Raw genomic sequence first — 13,594 nt, forward strand, 5'->3', positions numbered from 1 at the left:
TATGAGTCTCCTAAAATGGGGTTACATGTATACAAGGTCAACAAAAATCCTACAAATGTCATTAAACTTTTAATTCATATGATCATGCACTTGAAAACATTTTTAGCACTGAGATGTGCAGAAGAGATTTTGAGGGAAGCAGAGCATAGTGAAAAATGATGTGTATTGTGATGCATAAGAAAACATATATAATATATTAGATATAATATAATGCACGTCGAAAAATGACACTATAGGGGTACCCTGAGGTTCAAGAAGTGACGCCAGAGGGTCCTGACCAAATGTCAATATGTGACGACTTGAAAGTGAGAATGTGTTGCAAAAATAGCCATACTGAAAGTAACATTTTACCTTCAGATCTTCAAAATAAATTAAAACATGTACAGTAAAACTGAACTCAATGCGATCCAACAAGAACAAGTGTATTCCATAAAAAAAGATATCGTCACTCAGTATATACTTCTAATGATGTGACAAATGTTTCATATTTATGAATTATTAGACTATAAACTCTCTTTCATTGTGAAACTATAAAAAAGCAACCAGAATAAAAAAAAAAGATGAATTAGAGCATATTAGACAGGTAGCTGGGAGTTCGATTTTGTAATCATTTGTAAACAAGCAATACATTTTGATTCTGTGATGACCAGCAACCAGTGTAAGTCTTTCAAAACCCTTACGAAAAAATATTCAAGTGTTCTATTAGTATACTTCTTTTAAACTAAAATAGGTAAGTATACTTTTTTATATACTTCTCAGAAATATACTTAAAATGACATTTAAGTATACTTGACTTAACCCTCATGTGGTGTTCATGTCATTTTTGACTGGTGTAGTGGACCGCGCATTCCAGGGCCCAGTTTATGGCAAGGGCCCCTCCCTGGCCACAATAGTGGACAAAGGTTTGCTACATTTTGATTGGATCTTGGTGGACTAACATAAGCAAACTGTCCAACGCCATCAGATAAGGATGCCAGGACAACTGCCAGACACCTCTTTGAGGCCTTTGGGACAAAAACCCGGGAAGGACAGAACTTCCTATTGGTCAATACGCAGTTTCTGCCCTTCACCCACCTTGAGACTGCTTCCTAAGGTTTGGTCCTGTGACAGCCATAAAAATTCCTTAGGATCTCCAGACGCAGCAGCAATGGGTGAAACAGAGAGATCACAAAGATCCATCCAAATCCATTCATAACTACGTTTTCAAACCTTGAAATGATGCGAACCATAACACACACACCTTGCACTTATTCAGAGAAATAAGTATTCTCACTGACAGCGATGTGTAGTGCAACATCTTACACAAACTCAGCTGTTAATGGACAAATGAATGCATGCATGACAGTTCAATCTTTTCCCATCATGTTTGGACTTAATGTGTTCATTACATGACCAAATGTTTTCTGATTGTGTTTTGGAAAGTGAGAAATGCACCAGTAAAACATTATTGACACTTTTCTAACTTTGTGTTTGGACTATGCAAATGACTTCCACAAGAGGAAAGAAGGGTGGGCTACCCCATGTCCCCCGCTCTGATGGAACCAGCCAATCACAGCATGGAAATGGAGAATCACCAAATTGCAATCTCCTCCTCATGGGAAAGGTATAAAGGTACCTCTCCAATAGACACTCCTTGTTCTGAGTCTGAGTCCCGTAGGGGAAGGGACACTAACAGAGCAACTTTCGTTCTGAGTCTGCAGCCCATTACAGGGAAGGCAGCAACAGATAACAACTTCGTTCTGAGTCTGCAGCCCGTTACAGGGAAGGCAGCAACAGATAACAACTTCGTTCTGAGTCTGCGGCCCGTTACAGGGAAGGCAGCAACAGATAACCGTTCGTTCTGAGTCTGAGCCCCGGCAGGGTAAGACACTAACAGAGCACCAACAAAGTACTGAGTCTGAGTCCCGTCGGGGAAAGACATAACAGTTACACCTCCATTCTGAGTCTCCGGCACGTCCAGGGGACAGTAACAGATCAAACTTCTTCCTGAGTCTGCGGCCCATTACTGGGAAGGCAGCAACAGATACCTCCATTCTGAGTCTCCAGCTCCACAAGAGAGAGAGACACTAACAGACACAAACATTCTGAGCCTACTGTCCAGAGAGACAGAAACAGACGCTCCACGCTTCGAGTCTCCAGCTTTGAGGCAGCAGTAGATACGACCACGTTCTGTCTGTGAAGAAAGAGATATTTTCCACGTTCAGAGTCTTCGTCGGCAACAACAGATGCAGCACGTCCTAAGTCTCCATCCGAGAGAGACAAAGCGGATTGAACAAGTTCTGAGTCTCTAGCCCAGAGAGGCAGAAGAACAACAGACATTTGCAACAAGGTTAAGCTCCAGCGAGCAAACCTTCACTTCAGGTACCTTTGCTTGCGTGTTCCAAGCTAAGGGCCTTCAGCACCTACACCAGGGCCACATCTGCATGTTCCAGATCTTAGGACTCTTTGGTGCTCCAGGAGATCAGCATCCTACAGCGCTTCATGCTCAAGGCTGTCGAAACGGATTCCTGCTCCTTTTCCCACTGACTGCTCCCAGCACAACCAGTGGAAGAATTCACCGCCACCGGACTGCTCAATCAACCACAGAGAACGTAAATATCACTTCCAAACCTCTTCCAGAGACCTTGGCATTGTTGTGTATTATCAGTACATGATCTTTCTAATTTACATTAGATATTATATAGCTGATTGCAGTTGATAACAAATAATAGCTCATTTATTTGTTTAATGCATAGTAAGGTTCTTCACCTTATTTGTCTCAGAGTAGCAAGTTTATCTTTCCATAAGATAACATAGCTCTGACATAGCAACACCCAACTGAATCACATTTTATGCATCTTATGTACTTTATTCCTTTTGCATTTATTGTATTCATTTAATAGTTGATTACTCTTGTCTATCATTTGTTAATAAATTTATTTTTATTACACTTGTGTCTTCCTTGTGTTGATAATACAGTGAGAGGTTCTACAAGTTAGATATCCCACCAATCTTTCTTATGTGATGTACTCATAACCACACATTAAGTGACGTGATCCAAGAATCATAACGTCATCGGTGATACGAGTACCCATCACTACACTATTTCACCTTCCTAGTGGGTGAAAGCAGAACTCACTACATAATTGGCATCCCTAGGTGGGCCAAGTTAAAATGAGTTGAGTCTCCTGTAAAATTCACAACAACATTTTTCTTATTTTTGACTGCATTCTTAGTGCACACACCAAAGTGAAATAAAACAATGAACAGCAAAATTAATCTTTGATTTTTTTATTAAAAAGATGTCACAATATTAATGAAAATACAGTAAACACTATACTGTAATGTAAATCAGTTATAGCCACACCTTAAGGTGGTGAAAAAAAATTTAACTAGTGCAGTACATCAATTGTACAACTCCATGCACATATGTGACCCTGGACCACAAAACCAGTCATAAGGTTAAATTTTACAAAACTGAAATGTATACATCATATAGAAGCTCAATAAATAAGCTTTTTATTGATGTATGGTTTGTTAGGATAGGACAATATTTGGCCGAGATTCATCTATTTGAAAATCCAAATTAAGCTCTTAACAATGCATATTACCAATCAAAAATTACATTTTGATATATTTACAGTAGGAATTTTACAAAAAAACTCTTTATGGAACTTGATCTTTACTTAATTTCCTAATGATTTTGGCATAAAAGAAAAAACAACAATTTTGACCCATACAATGTATTTTTGGCTATTGCTACAAATATACCCCAGTGACGGTTTTGTGGTCCAGGGTCACATATATACTTCACTCAAGTATCAAGTGTTTAATTTAATGTAAACATTGCATTTGACTATTTAAGCTTTGTGCAAACATAACAAACTAAAATAAAACATACTCAGCATATTGTGTATTTCACCAAAATTTCATCAAAAACAATACTGTAGTGGAAATATTACTGTCACAACCATACTACAGAGATGTAACAATATCCCAAATTAACTACGACACATCAGTTGTAGAACTCTGCATTTAACAATTTAAACATTCTTTTTATTCTTTATAAAATGGATAATGGAGTAAATTAAGGGGGAGGGGGGAGACTCAAAACAAAGAATGTTAAAGTATCACAGTGACATTTCTTAAGCAAAAAGTTGGTTTGCCAGAGACTGCACTCTTGGCTTGAGAGCGTTCTGTCCCATTGACATTAGTACACGCCAGATGAAATCAAATTTGTTGGTGAGTGATCTTGGTTAATTCAGGTGTAGTGTGTATATCAGACCGAAGAGAAGTCAGATTGCCTGTGGGAGGTCCTGCACTTTGTTCATCACCACTTGGCCTTCAAGAATTATTCCAATTGAAGAAGTCAAATGCAAGGAGCTGGAAGACTGAAGATCAGTGTCCTCCAATAGAATCCCCACTGGCACATTAAGGATAATGTTGTGATGATACCTAGTGAAAAAAAAACAGGTATAAATATAGTATTGTGATCAGAAATCCAAGGTTTATCATCAATGCATGTTTAACAGAATGCCCGCTAAATAAAAAAAAAATAATAATAAAAAAAAACACTAATTCTAATCCAACATGGATATTTTCTTAAACAAACTGATACAAATCCCCTGGAGCCTTGTTGGGCAGTTTAATGATGGATGGATGGATGGAATTTTTTGAGATTCAAAATTTCATCCCCCATTCACTGTCATTAAAAAGCTTGGAAGAACCAGGATAAATTTTATTATAACTCTGATTGGATGGCTTGAGGGTCAGTAAACCATGGGGTAATAATTTTTGGGTGAACTATCCCTTTTAAGAACAGATTTACTTACTAAACATGACTGGAAGAAAGAAGAATTATCATCTCCGAGCATGATAGGCAGTCCCCGAAGAACAAGGGTTCGGACCTCAGTTGGCTGGGCTGACTTTAAAACATGAAAACATGAAATTCTATTAAAGCCAAAAAACTCACTATCAATCTATTTTAAGCATTGTTATGAGAATATGTGATATAAATTAAATATTAGATTTTCATACATAACAGATTACTGATATGAGAAAAAAAAAAAAAATTACATTGTTAAAATAAATACTTCTAAAGCAGTAAGAATATTGACCAACTTTCTCCTGTTGCTGTCAGATAAGCATTTGGTTTTGTTGTACTCTCTGATGATTCCATCCCCACCAGGTTTAGTCTGCAGAATTTTTTTGACCATCTGCAAAGTTACACAGCACAATAAACATCCAAATCAATCTCAGGAAACGGTCTGTGAACATGATTGTGTGGTCAAATTGTGATTCTGTACCTTGCTCAAATCTCTAACACACGAATTTGGTAAACACTTTAGTTTCATGCATTAACACAAATGACATAGTGTGAAATTGTCAGAAAACAAGACACTTTTTTTTTTCCAAAATGTTTAAAACAAAATAAGTGACCAGCAAATACATGGCAGACATGAACAGGACCAGTGATTGGTTCAGTTAAAAAAAAAAAAATAAGTCACATTTCAAAATTCTTACTGAATATTATTCAAGGCACAGACACACACTCACAATTCCTGCTTGATCTTCAGCTCTCCTCTTTCTTGTAGGGCTATCATCACTTAAAAGAATGGTGTCATCAGATTCATTGCTTGAAATCTCAATTGAGCTTTCTTCACTTGGCACTGGAGGAACATGGGTCAATTCTGTTGAAAAAAAAAATTAATTAAATTTTGTCTTGGTCGAGTTCATTTGAGCTAAGTTTTCCTAAATGTATTGGTTCACTACAATTTAAATATTGAAAAAGTTCAGGAGCATGTTTGAGCTGTCTTAGCTGAAAATAAATCTTAAAATATATCAGTGTCATTATTTTACATTTAGCAGATGTTTTTTATTCAAAGCAACTTTCAAATGAGGAGAATAATATAAGCAATAACATCAACAGAAGTGTTTTAGTGGTTTAAGTGCAACAAACTTGTCTCAGCTGTCCCAGCTCAAGTACACAAAGCTAAGTGTTTTTTGGTCTGAAAATGCACACAAAATGTTTTAAGGCATGTTTGTAAAAACATTTAAATGTCTTTTTCAACTATGACCTTTGCAGGTAAATAAATTAATAAAAAAATTAAACCTAAACATGAAATGTCAGTTTATTGACAGGGCAAATAAAGACAAGGGAAGGACAAACTGTCAAACCCTGTTACTGCTAAAAAACTTTTCATATTTTTAAATTTACAAAATTAAATACGCGTATGTGATGGCAATGTTTTCTGAACTGCGCTTCCTAAAAAAACATGTTTACACGCGGCTCTGCATGTGAATGTGATCTTTAGACCCGGACGTGGTGGTGAGAAGTTGTATATTACGACACACTTAAAACCTGATTGCATGCGCCTATGTCACGGATCGGCAAGACGTGAGGCTGGTCAAAAAATCGTCCGATTGTGATTTCTGGCCGGTCATTTGGTGCATCTCGAGCATTTTAATTCCCTGTTTACCGCTGAAGTCATGCCGTTAGCATTAGCCGTTGCGCTAATCCCGTCAAGTGGCTTCGTCCAGCGCCCAAGCGAAAGACACGAGACGCATGTGGTTACACGAATAAATAATGGAAAAGCAGTGCAGCTCAACGTATATACAGATTAATGAACAAAATAAATGTAATGTTTCACTTCCTAATCACAGTCAACATGAAAATACATTTTAATACATTTAATATACATTACCATTTGAAGTATCTGGCAATAGTATCTGGAAAACACCCAAATTCGGTTGCTTCAGAACGTCATCAAAGACGTCCTCGTCTATTTCAGTGCCAGACTCATTGTAAAGCCTGGCCTCGGGCCTACTAGAGACACTGATGCCGAACTTCACGAAGGCTTTAAACGAACCGAAATAAAATTCAATGTGGTGGCTGTGCAAAAGCAACCGATATTGTCAGCTTATTATTTAATATATAATTACAAATGCAATTACCTTCATCCAGAAAATCTGAAAGTTTCAAATCGCTGTGAGAAACTTTCACATACTTCTGTTCACTTCTGAACTTCACTTTAACAAGCATCTTCACTCTTAACAAAGTATTATAGTGAATACTTAAAATGTATACTTTTTAATTTTAGTATAAAAAAGAGAAAGACCTCACCTTGCAGCTGACATGTGGGTAAAATGGCGTTTTCGTCTTCACGATAGGTAAAAGGGGAGGAGCAAAGATGAATTGGCGGGGTTTTTGCACTTTAAGTGTAAAAATATAATTACACCACATAGCACCCCTGCAATTACAGTACAAGGGAATATTTATTAACACTGTTGCTTATTAATTCAACTCTTTTAGAATTAATAACTTTTAACACTGCATTTTATACACTGCTTATTTTACTGTGTGCACATGTGCACAAATGCCTAAGGGAACCCCGGAGTATGAGGTAAGAGGGAACCTGCTATGAATCAAACATCAAATAAAACAAAAAAGTAAATAAGTCATTAGGTGCCATGTTTAATATAGCTGCGCTTCCTGGTTTTGATGGATGCAGTACTCTATACTAAGCAACTGCAATTTCTGGCAGAAGTGTACATCAATGTCTTTAACTTGTAGGCAATACGATCACAGAAGACCAAAAGCAAACATTTCAACTGTATGTCATGCAGGTATGGTTCATGTTTTTCGTATTGTAGTCACTTAGTAAGTAGTTCTCACTAATATATTTTTTAGACTAAGATGTTAAAGATCAAATAGGTTGCTTACCCGCGCATTAGTGGTATTTTAATTTCTTAAATAATTTAGGTAATGTCAAGTCTGTATTATGTTTGTATTTATGCGGAGGAGGGGTGATAAGATCACAGAAAGCAAAAAGATTCCTGGTGCCACACTCTGTTTATTGTACTGTTCATGCAGCTACAATAATGTACTCTCCAGATCAGCAGCAGATCCATTTTTTTCCCATTTCGTCATCCAGTAATACAACACAACATGACACTGGTCAAGAGTTATCCCGGTTACAAAAACATAAAGACGTGAACTCAAAATTCAGATATTTATAGCTTACAGTTCATGTTATAACAACGCATTTCTTTATCTTGTCGGACACATATCGTGATGTATAAATTGCATTATTAAGTGTGCAGTGCCACACAATACAAATTACATCTCACATAGCCAGATCTATAGTTTAAAGTCTCAAATACTTTATAATCAAACTATCATTTTCTGTTGTTACGGAGTGCCCTTGAACCCCACTTGAGGGCACTCCAGAATGAACTCTCCCTCTTTTGTTCTGTGCTCTCAACCCACCATGTGTGTCTCGTTCTTATTGGTTCCCCTGTTTCATGTGTCAGTTTCCCATTCGTTGGTTTTGTCATGTGACCCCTTATGTTTGGTGTAAAAGCCACTCCTTCCCTCCTGTGTTTGCTGATTGTTGTTTAGCTTTCCTAGTTCTTGTGATTCCTGTATTTTTCCTATTTCCCTGTGTTTTTAATCCCGGACTGTTTTGTTTATTGAATCTTGCTGCCAGCCCCGACCTTTTCGAATGTTAACTGGATTACTCGTCTGGATTTTATTGGATGTTGTGTTTGCCGTTTCTGACCCTGCCTGTCCAGACTACGTTTGTTAATAAAAGCTAGCATTTGGATCCACCTCAGCCTCCTTTCGTTACATCTGTCAACATGAGCTGTAGCCAGCGGATCCACGTCACTGCAATCAGATGCTTTCCTCACTGCTGTTTTCTCACTGCAGTCATTTTTGTAGTGTTTATTTTGTTATTGACATGAAAATGTGCAATAAATCTTTATAAATTTATCCAAATGTGGCTGTCAGCAGTGTGGCCAGTGCCTGGATGCTCCTTCACATTAAATCGCTGCAAAGATATTACAAACTGAGGTATTTCTAAAGCAAAGAAGAGCTTTCCCGCGAGTATACTGGACTCCAGAGCACTAAATCATGTTCAGTCTCTTGTACAGTACATGTGCACGTAGCAAGCAGTAAGTTGTTCACTTAATGGCCACTGGCATTTCTAATAACATTCCTACATTTTATGTGTTAATCATAGCAAGAATTGCTTGGTTGTGCACATGCTTTAGTTTAGTTTCTTAAATTTATTGCAGAAATCACTGCTAGAGAAAACTAGGATATAATGATGTTCATTTGACTAATAAGATGGCTGATAAACATGCTTACATTCAGGGGCGGAGTGGCAATCGGGACGACCGGGACTTTTCCCGGTTGGCCGGCCGAAGGATTTACACAGCGGACCACAAATTGAGCGGGCACGAGGCGAACGCGACCGGCCTGAGCTTATTGGAATCATTGACGTTACTAAATTTATAATAGCGGCCAAATACTCCCACATAGCCTACTCCCCCCTATACGTCCAACCAATATTTATATCAGTTGCATGTCCTTGCATGATTCTTGAAATTTCCATCTAATCACAAAGCTCTTTCTAGAATGCTCTTAGTTCTATAGTTCCTTACAGGCCCGGCTCCACGGCCACCCAATCAGAAGCTTGGGCCACCTGACCCGAGCCCCACACTACATAGCCAATCACTTAATTGGCGCGATATTTAGTTGAGCTCCATATTTTTTTCTTATCGGCGCACCCGCATTCTAATATATAGAATTTTCGCACTTTCAATATGCAGGGTATAGAAATCACTTTTAAATGAGTGCTGGCGCTGTTTACTTTTACTTTCGATTTTGCGATGACGTGCACTGTATGTAAAGGGAGCAGCACATCTTATAATAGATATTTGTCAGTGAGTACAAGATTGCAGCAAATCCTCCCGTCTATTTTTGTCATCTCTCCTTACTTTCGACCCGTGATCAGTCAAATTAAAGGTCATTGTACATTGAGTCAGATTTTCGTATGCGTTTTTTTTTTTGTTTTGTTTTCTTATATTCGCTATCCTTTTCAAAATGCTTATTATGCATGCGAAAATGCAGAAAATCAAACACGATCCGACTTTTTTTTTATGACGGACGAAAGTTTTAGAGGCAGTGTGTAAACTCGATTAACATAATCGGTTTTTTTTTTACGTGCAAAAATCTCGGACGAAAATTTCGTATGTGTGCAATGACATTAACTCCAGCAGCTCCTGTTGAATGCAGGGTTGCCAAGTCCGCGTTTTCCCCCACAGAATTGTTCTACTTTTAAACTGTTGCCATGAGTTGATTTCCCCCAGTTATTTAAAGGTTTTAAATATTGCAGAAATTAAATTTCAATAAAATGCCTGTATTTAAATATTTTGCGCTATATGATAAAATAGTGCTGGATATTAGGTTTTGTGAAGGATACTGGTAGGAAGCCTTTGAGCATGTGCTTATGATCAATGTGCACAACTGTAAAATGTGTATTTTAGATATGGGAATGAAGTATATAAGTTTTGATATTTGGGATATGGTCAGTGCCCTATTTTAAGTTGTTCTTGACTGGCAATTGGGCTAGTTATGTCAAATAGACCTGGTAACCCAGGTTTAGAATTGTGGCTTACATTTTCCAACTGCAGTAAATTATTTTTATTTCTATAAAAATGCAAAATGACAGTGAAGGTGCTGCAGCAGTGGTCGAGTAATGTAATCAGCAATCAGCATAGAACCAAAGACAGTGTAACAGCAACTACCCCAAATGGAAAAAATGTGCCCTTCCATAATGCACTTAAATAATACTTATTCTGTTTTCATACAGTAATTTTATGCTTAATATACTAAAAATTAAGATAATAGTGTATAGTGTACTATAGTGTACTAATCTATAGTGTACTAAATTTGGTTCCTTACAAAATTATTGAAAGTGCTGTGGTTATCCAGTGGTTGAATGGCTTGCTGTTTTAGATAGATAGATAGATAGATAGATAGATAGATAGATAGATAGATAGATAGATAGATAGATAGATAGATAGATAGATAGATAGATAGATAGATAGATAGATAGATAGAATTTTGCAGGTGGATTTTAGTGCCCCACTCCGCCCCTGCTTACATTGCTGTCTGTGTTGTTCAGATACTCTACATCAGGGATCCTGCTGGCTGGCAAGAGTTTAGTTCCAACCCTGATTAAACTCACATTCCTGTGATTTTCTAATGATCCTAAAGACATTGATTTTCATGTTCATATGTGTTTGATTACATTAGAGTTAAACTCTGCAGGAAAGTAGATCTCACAAGCCAGATTTTAGGATCCCTAGCTTACATGATTGCATACTCTGATTGCAACGCAGTCAAATTCACTAGTCTGATTATGCTCTGATATTAGTACAAACTATGCTTATACTTCTAGTGGATCTGCTCTTAGCGGATCTGTGAAGAAATACAGTATGCAGTGTATCTGGTTGCTATGACAACTTCATGCACTTGCTGCTGCTTAAGAATGTGTTTGAATATCATATATGCAGTTACTGTAATTTAGGTTTTATCATGAATATTTAAAGCAGATGTAGCATCAAAAGTTTCTACAACAATGTTTTCACATATGAGTTCTCTTAGCATTGTTGTTAATCATGCGTTTTAAGTAGCAATGTGTGCATTCTCTGGTACAACTTGATTGTGGGCCCCTAAAGCAAGTGGCCTGAGAAAATGCCCTACAATACTTGCTAAAGAATATTACATGATGCTGCACAACTTTGCACCAAGATTTGCACCAACAGCTGCCCCAACAGCTATACCAGGAAGACCAGCAAATAATCCAAGAAATCCACCAAGAATTCCACAAAAAACTGCACCTAAAGTTGACTTCCCAGATACAGATGTTGAGGCAGGGTACTTGTGCTCAAAGTTCTCAAGAAATGTCTTCTCTTCCTTCTCTTGTCTGCATTTCTGAGCTTCTTCAAACATTTCATTACTGTAATGTCCTCCTCCATTCTGCTGTATCATTGTGTCAATCATCTGCAGTAGATCATTCACCTGCTCTCTGTTTTTCTTATCTTCATTGTTGAATACTTGAAATCTGCCTCCACACTGCTGAACTATATGTCTTAATCTACTGTTCTTCTTAATTTCATTCTCTATGGTTTTACCTTTTAGCCGATCTCCATGGGTGAAGAGAATTATAGAGTATTTTAACACCTCCTGACCAAACATCACCTCAATCTGCTGAGAAATCTCTTCCTCCTGCTGAGTGAATCTTCCCACAGGAAACACAATGAGAAAAGCATGAGGTCCAGGACTGCATAAATAAACACTTCTTGCTATCGCCATTACTAAATCTTCATGTTTCATCTCTGTGTCAAAGAATCCAGGAGTATCAACTACAGACACAGATCTGCCTGAAACAGTGGTGTGACCCTCCGAACATTCACTAGTAACTGATCCCATACTCATATCAGATTTAAACACATTCTGTCCCATTATTGTGTTTCCAGTTGCACTTTTCCCAACACCAGTTTTACCCACAAGAACAATCCTTCTGGATGAACAACTGTCAGCAGATGTCTGTTGTCTGGTTAGTATTCCTCCTTCTGATGCTAAAATACAAAACAGATTTAAGCAAGTATTTATTTCCAAACATCAATAACTGACAGTTTTTAAATGATCATTTATATTTAAACAATGTAGTAGTGCATTTAGTTTACAACTATATGAAGCACGATTCATGTATGTGATTTTAAGACTCACCCTTTAACCCCAAAGAGTTCTGGATCATTTTTGTTAATAGCATTTTAACTTGCATTTTAGTAGGTCCTCTCTTTTTGTTGAACACATGGTATCTCTGATCATATTTCTGAATAAGTTTATTCAGTGGTTCATTCTCATTGATGAATTCTTGTATTGTCATGTTTCTGTCTTCCAGTTCATCCCCTCTGGTGAAGATAATCCAGGTTTTCTTCAAGCGCTCTTCTCCTAACAGCTTCTCTATCTTCTCCACAGTTTCTCTGTCTTCTTCAGTAAATCTGTCAGCTCTGAGAACCAGGATAAATGCACATGGACCTAAGTCACATTCCTTTTCATTTATCAAATGCTGCATCTTCTCTTCACTCATGTCAATGTCACAGAATCCTGGTGTGTCATAAACAATGACTGAAAGCTCATCAACGATTCCAGATTCAACAGCAACATTTGGTGTGACTGAAGTGGAACATTCCTCTGTTGTGAAAGCTTGTCGACCCAGTAGTCTGTTTCCTGTTGAACTCTTCCCAGCACCTTTGGTCCCCAGTAAGACCAGGGTAAAGCATGCACTTCTCGATTTTACATCCGTCATTTTCAATGTGCGGCCTAAAGTAAATAATAAAAATAAAAATAAAAAACAAACAAACAAACACACACAAAACAACAACAACAACAACAACAACAACAACAACAACAACAACAATAAAACAGTTATGGCTTCTTATTATTATTGCAACTTAAATATTAAAGCTTGCTTATTTTTTATTTAAGCAATGTTTCATCCAAAGATTTAAAAATAAAAACAAATTTGCCTAATATGTCATGCAATACCATTTCCTACCAAAGACTGAGGTTTTCCTTGGCATGCATTTAAATCAAAGCTGTTTATCTGAAATTGTTCACAAATGAACAGTTCACAGTCAATAGCTCCTTAATACAGAACACAAATATTATTTTTGCAATGACATTTACGAAAATGTACTAAAGACTGTAAGTCACTCCTAGTTACAACAGACATACTAAAGGTGAGATTTTGCCAAT

General features: G+C 37.3%; 1 protein-coding gene across 1 annotated transcript in view; it reads right to left on the reverse strand.

Annotated features, from left to right (window-relative positions):
* The window catches only part of LOC141330426 (uncharacterized), a 392,843-nt gene that overhangs the window by 157,348 nt on the left and 221,901 nt on the right, over positions 1 to 13,594 (reverse strand). The gene's annotated exons all lie outside the window — the stretch shown is intronic.

This window comes from Garra rufa, chromosome 1 (assembly GCF_049309525.1).
Source record: "Garra rufa chromosome 1, GarRuf1.0, whole genome shotgun sequence".
Lineage (NCBI taxonomy): Eukaryota > Metazoa > Chordata > Actinopteri > Cypriniformes > Cyprinidae > Garra > Garra rufa.